The sequence below is a fragment of the Hippopotamus amphibius genome, chromosome 2 (assembly GCF_030028045.1).
Source record: "Hippopotamus amphibius kiboko isolate mHipAmp2 chromosome 2, mHipAmp2.hap2, whole genome shotgun sequence".
In the NCBI taxonomy this organism is placed as follows: Eukaryota; Metazoa; Chordata; class Mammalia; order Artiodactyla; family Hippopotamidae; genus Hippopotamus; species Hippopotamus amphibius.
This window is the reverse complement of record NC_080187.1, coordinates 145,220,355-145,230,429: the sequence shown is the minus strand read 5'-3', so window position 1 is coordinate 145,230,429 and position 10,075 is coordinate 145,220,355. Positions and strand designations below refer to the sequence as shown.

General features: G+C 38.8%; 1 non-coding gene across 1 annotated transcript; it reads right to left on the bottom strand.

The window, feature by feature from the left end:
• Positions 1 to 822: 822 nt before the first annotated feature.
• TRNAW-CCA (transfer RNA tryptophan (anticodon CCA)) lies at positions 823 to 895 on the bottom strand. The gene has a single exon. It is a non-coding gene; the product is annotated as a tRNA-Trp (tRNA).
• Positions 896 to 10,075: the final 9,180 nt, after the last annotated feature.

Genomic DNA, 10,075 nt, shown 5'->3' with positions numbered 1-10,075 from the left:
GTCCCATCCATGCCTGGTGTTTGCCCCCAACATTCTTAGATCACCTCATGCATGACTCAGGTGCTGATGGCATTCTGCCATCATATGTAAAGGTAAAGAACTTGTTACAGTTCAGTGATCAAGCCTCTCAAAGAGAATAGGGAGGAAGCCAGGGCTCTGAGCCAAGGTCTCTACATAGTTTTCTCTCTATGTCTGGTAGAGATTCTGTGCCATGAACCAGGCCCTCAAATGTCACAGATATTTACAGACAAGAAGATACTGAGTTGAGTGTTGCCTGTCTGTCCTGTAGCCCACTCTCAATGTTCCCTCCCATCTTAATAAAATAAAAAAGAAGATAAAAAAAGCCTAGGGATTCTTAGATTTAAGAATCCACAAGTTCAACTGCCTTCTTGGGAGGGGAATTACAAATTAATACTTGGTATTCTTCTTAATCATGTTCCAGCTTACTGTGACTTCTAGAAATTAATTTTCTGTCATGTGATGGTGCTTTTCTAGAGAAAAGAGATAGGACATTTTCTAATTTTTTATTCCCTCGTTCATTTCCATTGAGATAGAAGGAGTAGGTTGCCTTTACTCAAGTCACCATTTAGCCCTGAAATCTTACTTAAAGATATTATACTTTTACAGTACCATGTAAATACAATGTTAAGAAAAAGTACATAGTGTCAATTTTTTAATTATTTCTTTATCTCTTTAGGCTGTGCCAGGTCTTAGTTGCAGCACGTGGGATCTTTGTTGCGGCATGTGGGCTCATAGTTGTGGCCTGTGGACTTCTTAGTTTTGGCATGCAAACTCTTAGTTGGGTATGCATGAGGGATCTTCTTCCTTGACCAGGAATCGAACCCGGGCCCCCTGCATTTGGAGCGCAGAGTCTTACCCACTGGACTACCAGGGAAGTCCCCACAGTATCATTCTTAATAGATGTTATCAGCTCATTAACTGCCTACCCTGTGTGCTGGACTCCAGAGATAAGAAACGGGTCCTTGAGAAACCTCCAGTCTTATGCATCAGGCAAAGGATGGATATGTAGGATAAATAATAAATAAAATACCTATTACAGATACCAAATGCTATAGCCTATGAGAGGAGTCTAAATCATAGAGGAGGGTTTTGATACAGGATATGAACAGAACTGAGCCCCAAAGGGAGCCCTTGACCAAAGGGAAGTTGGGAAAGGGGGGAAATGAACACAGGTAGTACCTGTGGCATATGGTGTGGTCTATATGAGAGATAGTGATGCTTTCTTTCTATCATTAGCTGGTGCAAATTACCTTCTTTCTTTGATAGCCTGGAAGAAATTTTAGTCTTCCCAAAGCTGAGGGTACAGTCATTGATTCATCACCTCTAGTTTTCTTTGCCTGCTCCTTGAATGAATAAAATACTACATACTGGTTTAGCCTTTATTAAAGAGGATAGTTTACCTCAGAAGCTGTGGACTTCTCTGTAATATGGTTGGCTGACGAAATCCATTTTACGTGTCTGAAGATAATTTGTCCATTTCTGTTTACCCATTTGTTTTCTTGACAGCACCAGTTCAGAAAATATTGATATAGTACTGTGATGGTTAACTTTCTGTCAACTTGGCTGGACCACAGTATCCAAATATTTAGTCAAACATTATTCTGGATGTTTCCATGAAGGTATTTTGGATGAGAATAACATTTAAACTGATGGACTTTGAGTAAAGCAGGTTACCACTCATAATGTGGGTGGGTCTCATTCAATCAGTTGAAAGCCTTATAGAACAAAGACTGACCTCCCCTGAGAAAGAGGAAATTCTGCCAGCAGACTGCCTTTGGACTCAAACTGTAACTCTTCCCTGAGTCTCCAGCCTGCCAGCCTACCCCATCAGATACACACACACACCCCCTATTGGTTCTGTTTCTTTGGAGAACCCTAACTAAATACAAGTACCTAGGTAATGAGAATGAATTTAAGGACAAGTATAATCACATCTAGGGCCATTCACAGAAAGGCATTCACAAAAAATAGAATGCAATATTCAGTTATGAGCTATATGGGAATAGAATCTAAAAAAGTGGGTATATGTATAACTGATTCACTTTGCTGTACAGCAGAAACTAACACAACATTGTAAATCAACTATACTCCAATAAAAAATTAATTTAAAAAATAAATAATATAAAATAGATAACCAACAAAGACCTACTGTACAGCATAAGGAACACTGCTTAATACAATAAGCCCCCTACACGTGAACAAGTTCCATTCCAAGAGCACGTTCATAAGTCCAGTTTGTTTGTAAGTCAACAAAGTTAGTCTAGGCACCCAACTAACACAATTGGCTATATAGTACTACTGTACTGTAATAGGTTTACAATACTTTTTACACAAATAATACATAAAAAACAAACACAAAAATAAACATTTTAAATCTGGCAGTACAGTCCCTTGAAAAGTACAGTAGTGCAGTACAACAGCTGGCATCAGGGACTGGCATCGAGTGAACAGGCAAGAAGAGTTACTGACTGGAGGAGGGAGAGGAGGTGGGAGGTGGTAGAGCTGAAGGATCGTTCGCAATAGGAGACGGAGGGCAGGCTGCAGTGTCACTCACGCCTGATGGGTGATGGAACGCATGTTTGCATGAACACATGTTCACAACTTGAAGTTCCCTATGTAGGGACTTACTATTCTGTGATAACCTAAATGGAAAAAGAGTTTGAAAAAGAATAGATACATAAATCACTTTGCTATACACCTGATACTAAACATTATTAATCAACTATGTTTCAATATTAAAAAAACAAACAAAAACAAAACAAAAAATAGACTGAAGCTACCAGAGAAGTGATGCCAGATCTTTTAACAGGTGAAAAGCCCATTATGTAACTAGGTGCACCCTAGAAAAAAGAAGAAAATACCAGGCAATAAATGTCATGCCCTCAAATTTAGAGATTATGAACGTATGAAAGAAAAGATTAAAAGATAACACAATAGACTAAGAAGAAGAACAGGGAGATTTCAGAGAAAAGGAAAGAAATTGAGAACAAAAAGAAAAAAAGCCTGTATATAAACTAATTCATAAATAAGAATAAAAATCAGGAAGATAATGAATTCCACACACACAAAAAAAGTCTCACAGAAAGGAAAAAGACAAAGAAATAAAACCATTAGAGGTAAAATGATGGCTATGGAAGACATAGACAGGTAAATAATACTCCTAAATAAAGAATAAAAGAATGTAAAAACAAATTAGAACAGATGAAAACACCCATGAAATGAAGAAATAACTATATATTCAAATTTAGGCAACTGAAGACAACAAAGTTGTGGAGGAAAATATGACACAGTATCATCAAAACTGAGACATAGTCTGGAGAAATTTCTCAGCTCTAAAGATAAAGAATACTGTTGACACACAGGCAAGTCACCTATATTGGGGAATAAAACCAGGCAAGGTTCTGATCATCTCTAGAAAGACCATGCCAGAAGACAAGAATATAAGACAGGAATAAAAACTCCATGCTTCCACCTAACAGGATGCTACCATTTTTTTGTACAACAAAGCTATCACTGTCTTCCCAAAAAAGCAATGTAGCCATCATCCTCTCCCCATCACCCTGTTCCCAAATAAGGTGTTCCCATTTCCATCTCTGGGTGAGGCTAATTTCTCTGCTAATTCAGTCAGAACCATTTGGAACACAAAGATTAATATTAAGCCTTATATAAAATTAACAAGGGGAAAGTGGGAAGGAAGAAATATAGATATAGATATAGATGATATAGATATAGATATAGGTATAGATATAGATCAAGCAAAGAAAAATATACATGCTGAGGCACCCCGTTTCTGTAACTGGTACTCAAGCTGTAGTTGTTGTATCCAGCCTCTTGTCTCACTATACATTTCAGTCCCCTTTATCCTCAGCCAGTCTCTCGGCAGATCCAGATTCTCTGGTGTAACCCAAACCTTCATTCCTGGACCATCTGACTGCCAGTGGTCTTCATTTAGTTTACCATTAACTTTCCTTCCACTGGATATGGAAGCACTAAGAGATGCCTTAAGAGAATCCACTGAGTTCCACTGTGTCTTAGCAACTCAATACCCCAATATGATTGGGATCGCCCCAGTCAATACAATGACCCCCTTCTTTGCCTGTTGTTTGAGTGGCACATTCAAGTCCAAATTGGCCAATGGTAGTCTCAGCTTGTAATTCAAGGTTGTTAATCAATTATGATCTCTAGTGGAAACATTCTTCCCTTAGAAACTAAGACCTCGGGGCTTCCCTGCAGGTCCAGTGGTTAGGACTCTGTGCTCCCACTGCGGGGGGGTGGGGGGGTGGATTGGGGTTCAGTCCCTGATCAGGGTAAGACCCTGCATGCCACGCAGCACAGCCAAAAATATATGCATTTATATTAGGAAACTAAGACCTCTAAGCTAGCAGAAACCTATCAGATTTGGAAGCAAAGCTTTTGAGTGAGTTATTAGGAACACTCCCGCTTCTACCCCTTGATCCCTAAACCTGAGTATTCTGGCTATGGAAAAAAAAATAGCACATATATTGATCACTGGTATAAAAATTTTAAAAACACACTTTGTAAGATATACCCCAACCTTTCAGAGTTATTGTCTTCCAACTTACACTGTAACTGCCTTCCGTAGGCCATGCTACTGTTCTCTCAGGCCAGATGTTTCAGAGTGTTACGGCACATGGTAAAGCCAGTGAATTACATGAGCGTGAGCCTGTTGTGATTCTCCCTTCACTGTGAAATGAGTTGTTTGGTCAGAAGTGATGTATGAAATGCTTTCCTGGTGAATAAAGCATTCGATAAGTTCAGGGAAGCTGGTACTATGAGAAGCATTGCAGACAGAAAAGGTAAATCCATATCAATAAGTGATTATTCCAATGAGGACCAATTACTGCCCACTTCACATTGTGGTATCATCACTGGCCTGTGTTGTCGGCAGGTTAGACATTCAGCTACATCATCCCTGGGGAGGAGGAGGCCTACGTATTGGATCCATTGCTGCTGTCTTTGAATACAGAGCATTCAGCAAGCACTAAGGTGGCTGGGAAAAGCGGCTTGCTGACCTCCTCAGATCATGTCTTCTTATCTACTTAACTATTTTACGGTAGATGCCCTTTGGTGAGCACCACATGGGACATAAATATCCTTACACTCTGTACCCTTTGAAGAAGGTCTATCTTCATATCTCTTTCGTGGATCTCCTTTTCACTCCATTATTGTTCTTTCCAACTCCCTGACCAACTGACCAACTCATAAACCTCTGCCAAGAGATAAATATAGATTCTCACCTCTAGGTATTTCATGTTGAATGAATTGTCAGTGAAATGGACCACTTGAAATTGTGCTAGGTGATGGAATTTTTCTCCAATATTATCTTTTAATTAATTCATTTGTTTGTTTGTTTATTGGCTGTGTTGGGTCTTCGTTGCTGCGCATGGGCTTTCTTTAGTTGCAGTGAGGGGGGGCTACTCTTCGTTGTGGTTTCACCGGCTTCTCAGTGCAGTGGCTTCTCTTGTTGTGGAGCACAGGCTCTAGGCACACTGGCTTCAGTAGTTGCAACTCGTCCAATAATGTCTTACAGGGATACTTCTAATGAAGGTTGTGATGCTACAGCAGTTCACTTCCTGTGGATGCCAGCGTCTTGTGAAGAATCATTAGATCTGTGGTTTTCTTCCTTAGCTGATTGGTAAGAAGGAATTCACCAATAAAATATAGGTATAAAAAGTGGCAAGAGGAAGCAATGAAGTAGGAGTAGGCATCATGAGTCTGAGACAACTGCTTATGTAATTAATTTATGCCTTCAGGACTTGCTTAGTCTTGAACTCTATTACGCAATTTCTATTTAATTATGAATTGCTGCTTTACATGTTCAGCTTTATGGCTTAATGAGCCAGATAATTCCTAGTTTATGATGAGGAACTCAGATTACATAGCCACTTGATGTCCCATAGTTAAACATTTTAGCTCTACCAGCACCCAGTAGGAACTGATGCTTGACTGGAGAATGGGGCATGACTTTGCTCCTAAATCCAAGAGATCGGTCCTGTTATTCTCCTATAGGGCTTTCCAGAGGCCCCATTCACGTTGTACCATAGACCTTTCAAGTACATCTGGTTCATAGGACCCAAGTGGGAAAGCAGTTTGCACTGCAGCTAAGACCTGCTGCAGAGCCCTCTCTCATTGGAGGTGCCCTCAAAACTAATTGGGTACTCTGGGGGGGGACTCGAGGGAGGGTGGGGGGGAGTCAAGGAAGGGAGGGAATACGGGGATATGTGTATAAAAACAGATGATTGAACTTGGTGTACCCCCCAAAAAAATAATAAATAAATTTAAGAAAATTAAATTAAAATAAAAATAAAAACCTAAAAAAAAAAAAACAAAACTAATTGGGTACTCTGTAAATGAGCTGGCACACACTCAAATGTAGCATATACTTCCTCCAAGAGGCAAATAAAGCATTTTGCCTTTTTTTTAATGTAGGCTGTGCAAGATAGTGTGTCAATTCCTTTTAAAGGGATATCCCAACATGCTTTATACCCATGGACTTCCAAAACCCTCTTTGAGGTAAACCCCTGAAATTTTGTGGCTGTTACCCACCTTCTGGCACACATGTATCTTAATAAGACATCTAAGATACCTGCTACTTCCTGCTCAAAAGAGCTAGTCATCATTATATCATCACTGTAGTGGGCTATTTTGATTTTCTGTCGGATGTCAAGACAATCAAAATTTCTACTGATTAGATCACAGTAGAGAGCAGGAGAGTTGACATGGCCCTGGGGCAAGTGAAGGTGTACCATGATCTCTCTAGGTGAAAGCAAACTGCTTCTGGAGAACCTGCAAACTGATAGAGAGAAGAAAATCATTTGCTACATCTATAGCTGTGTACTAACATTTGCTCCAGAAAAGATGTTACATCTTTAAAAGCGATTATATTTGGCTTCTTCACCTGACTCAGGGTAACCAACTCTCATTCTCCAAGTTCCAGCCACTAGCAGGCCAAACAGTGAAGGTAAATGGACATGCAGTAGAATTAACATCCTTGTATCTTTTAAGTCTTTGATGGTGACACTGACCTCTGAAATTCCTCTAGATATGCTTTTGATTTATATCCTGGTAGGGGAGGAACGTTCCAAAGTCTTCTATTTGACTCTTCCTATCGTTAATAGTCCTCACTCAATAGATCAGGAAGCCAATGTAGTGATCTTTGCAGTTGCTGAATATGTCTGTTTCAATTATACATTCAAGAACTATGGAGATAACCCAGTTTATTTTGCTAATCTCAGAATGTACTAATGAGCAAAGCCCGATTCATATCTAAAATAAAATGACTCTGAAAGGTTGAAAGTCAAAGTATGAGCATAGACATAGCTCATATGAAAACATAAAGAATACAGTGCTTAGCATCTAGGTTATGATCTCGAAATACCTTTACCCACTAAAAAGAATCAGGGCTTCTTGGAGAAATGACTGATCCCATACCTGGGGCAAGAAAATTAAAAGGTGAAATTATGAAATATTGAGGTGAATTTGAATGCAGACTATGATATTGGATAATATTAGGGAATTCTTGTCAATTATTAAAAGGATGATAATGGTATTGTTTATATTTTTAGAGTCCTTAACTTTTAGAGATACACATTGAAATGTTTATAGATGAAATTATATACTATCAGGTATTTGCCTCAAAATAATCCAGATTTGGGAAAGTGTTCAGAGTACAAGCAAGATTGATCATCAGTTGATAATTGTTGGAACTGGACAATAGATACAATTTAGGTTCATTATACTGGTTTTTTCATACTTTTGCACGTTTGAAAATTTCCATAACTAAAAGTTTTGAAGAGTCAGCAAAAAGAATTATACAAGGTAATAATTTAAAATTGAGTAAGGTTAGAGATGTCCCTGGTGGCACAGCAGTTGGGACTCTGAACTCCCTATGCAGGGGACCCAGGTTTGATCCCTGGTCAGGGAACTAGATCCCACATGCATGCTGCAACTAAGAGTTCACATGCCACAACTAAGGAGCCCACCTGCCACAACTAAGAACCAATGCAACCAAATAAATAATTTTTTTTTAAATTTTATCTCATTTCATGTTTTTTATTATTATTTTTTTTGGGGGGGTACACCAGGTTCAATCAACTGTTTTTATACACATATCCCCATATTCCCTCCCTTCCTTGACGCCCCCTCCTCGAGTCCCCCCCACCCTCCCTGCCCCAGTCCTCTAAGGCATCTTCCATCCTCGAGTTGGACTCCCTTTGTTATACAACAACTTCCCACTGACTATTTTACAGTTGGTAGTATATATATGTCTGTGCTACTCTCTCGCTTCTTCTCAGTTTCCCCTTCACCCCCCACCCCCTCCCATACCTCGAGTTCTCCAGTCCATTCTCTGTATCTGCTTCCTTGTTCTTGTCACTGAGTTCATCAGTACCATTTTTAGATTCCGTATATGTGAGTTAGCATACAATATTTGTCCTTCTCTTTCTGACTTACTTCACTATGTATGACAGATTGTAGTTCTATCCACCTCATTACATATAGCTCCATCTCATCCCTTTTTATAGCTGAGTAATATTCCATTGTATATATATGCCACATCTTCTGTATCCATTCATTTGTTGATGGGCCAAATAAATAATTTTTTAAAAAATTTAAAATAAATTAATTAAATTGAGTAATAGATAAATAAATAAATAAATAGGTTAATTAAATTGGGCCTTCCTAGGTTGTGCAGTGGTTAGGAATCTGCCTGCCAATGCAGGGGATCCGGTTTTGACCCCTGCTCTGGGAAGATCCCGCATGCCGCGGAGCAACTAAGCCTGAGTGCCACAACTATTGAGCCTGTGTGCTAGAGCCTGTGAGCCACAACTATTGAGCCCATGTGCCACAACTACGGAAGCCACGTGCCTAGAGCCAATGCTCTGCAACAAAAGAAGCCACCACAATGAGGAGCCAGCACACTACAATGAAGATTAGCCCCCTCCTGCCCCCACCCTCCACCGCTGCTGCAACTAGAGAAAGCCCATGTGCAGCAATGAAGACCCAACGCAGCCAATAAACAAATTAAATAAATAAAAATAAATAAAATTTAAAAGAAATTTAAAATAAATAAATTAATTAAATTGAGTAAGGTTAAATTAAATGAAAAAGTAGTCTACAGACCAAAGAGAGAGACTTATAATGTTAAAGGGAACAATCCACAATGTTATAGCAGCCATGAATCTTTTTGCTATAAATAAAACTCATAAGACAAAAACTTCAGAAAATAATAATAGGAAATTGGCAAAAACATAATAGCAGTAAGAGACTATAATTCATTTCTCTGAGCATATGACAGTTACAATAGACAAAAAATAAGTAAGCCTATAAAGGCTCTGAATTGTATAATCAATGAGGTTGGATTTTATAGCCAAGCATAGTGAACACATTCTTCTCAAGCAGCAACACAACATTTAGAAAAATTAATCTTTTGTAAGGCCCCAAAGAAAACCACATAAATTCCAAAAAGCAGGATAAAATCAGACTCCATTCTGTTTCAATAGTGCATTAAAACTAGAAATTAATAACAAAAATAGGATCCAAAACACTCTCATACATCGCTGGTGGGAATGTCAAATGGTACAGTTTGGCAGTTTCTTAATAAATCAAACATACACCTGTCATATGACCCAAACATCTCACTCCTAGGTATCTACCCAAGAAAACTAAAGAAAGCACATGTCTACATAAAGACTGGTACACAAATGTTCATAGCAGCTTTATTTGTAATAGCCAAACACTGGAAACCACCCTACTGTCCTGCAACAGCTGAAAGGAGAAACAAGTTATATTCACAAACTTGATATATACAGATATAATTGATAGATATAATTGATATACAGTTTACTGTATATCAATTATACTTCAATTTTTTAAATCCTAGGAATAATATTCATAAATGGAATGCCACTCAGAAATGAGAAAAACAAACTATGGATATATGGACCAATGTGGATGCATCTCAAAATAATTATGCTGAGTAAAAGAAGAGTGCAGGGAGCTTCCCTGGTGGGGCAGTGGATGGGACTTCATGCTC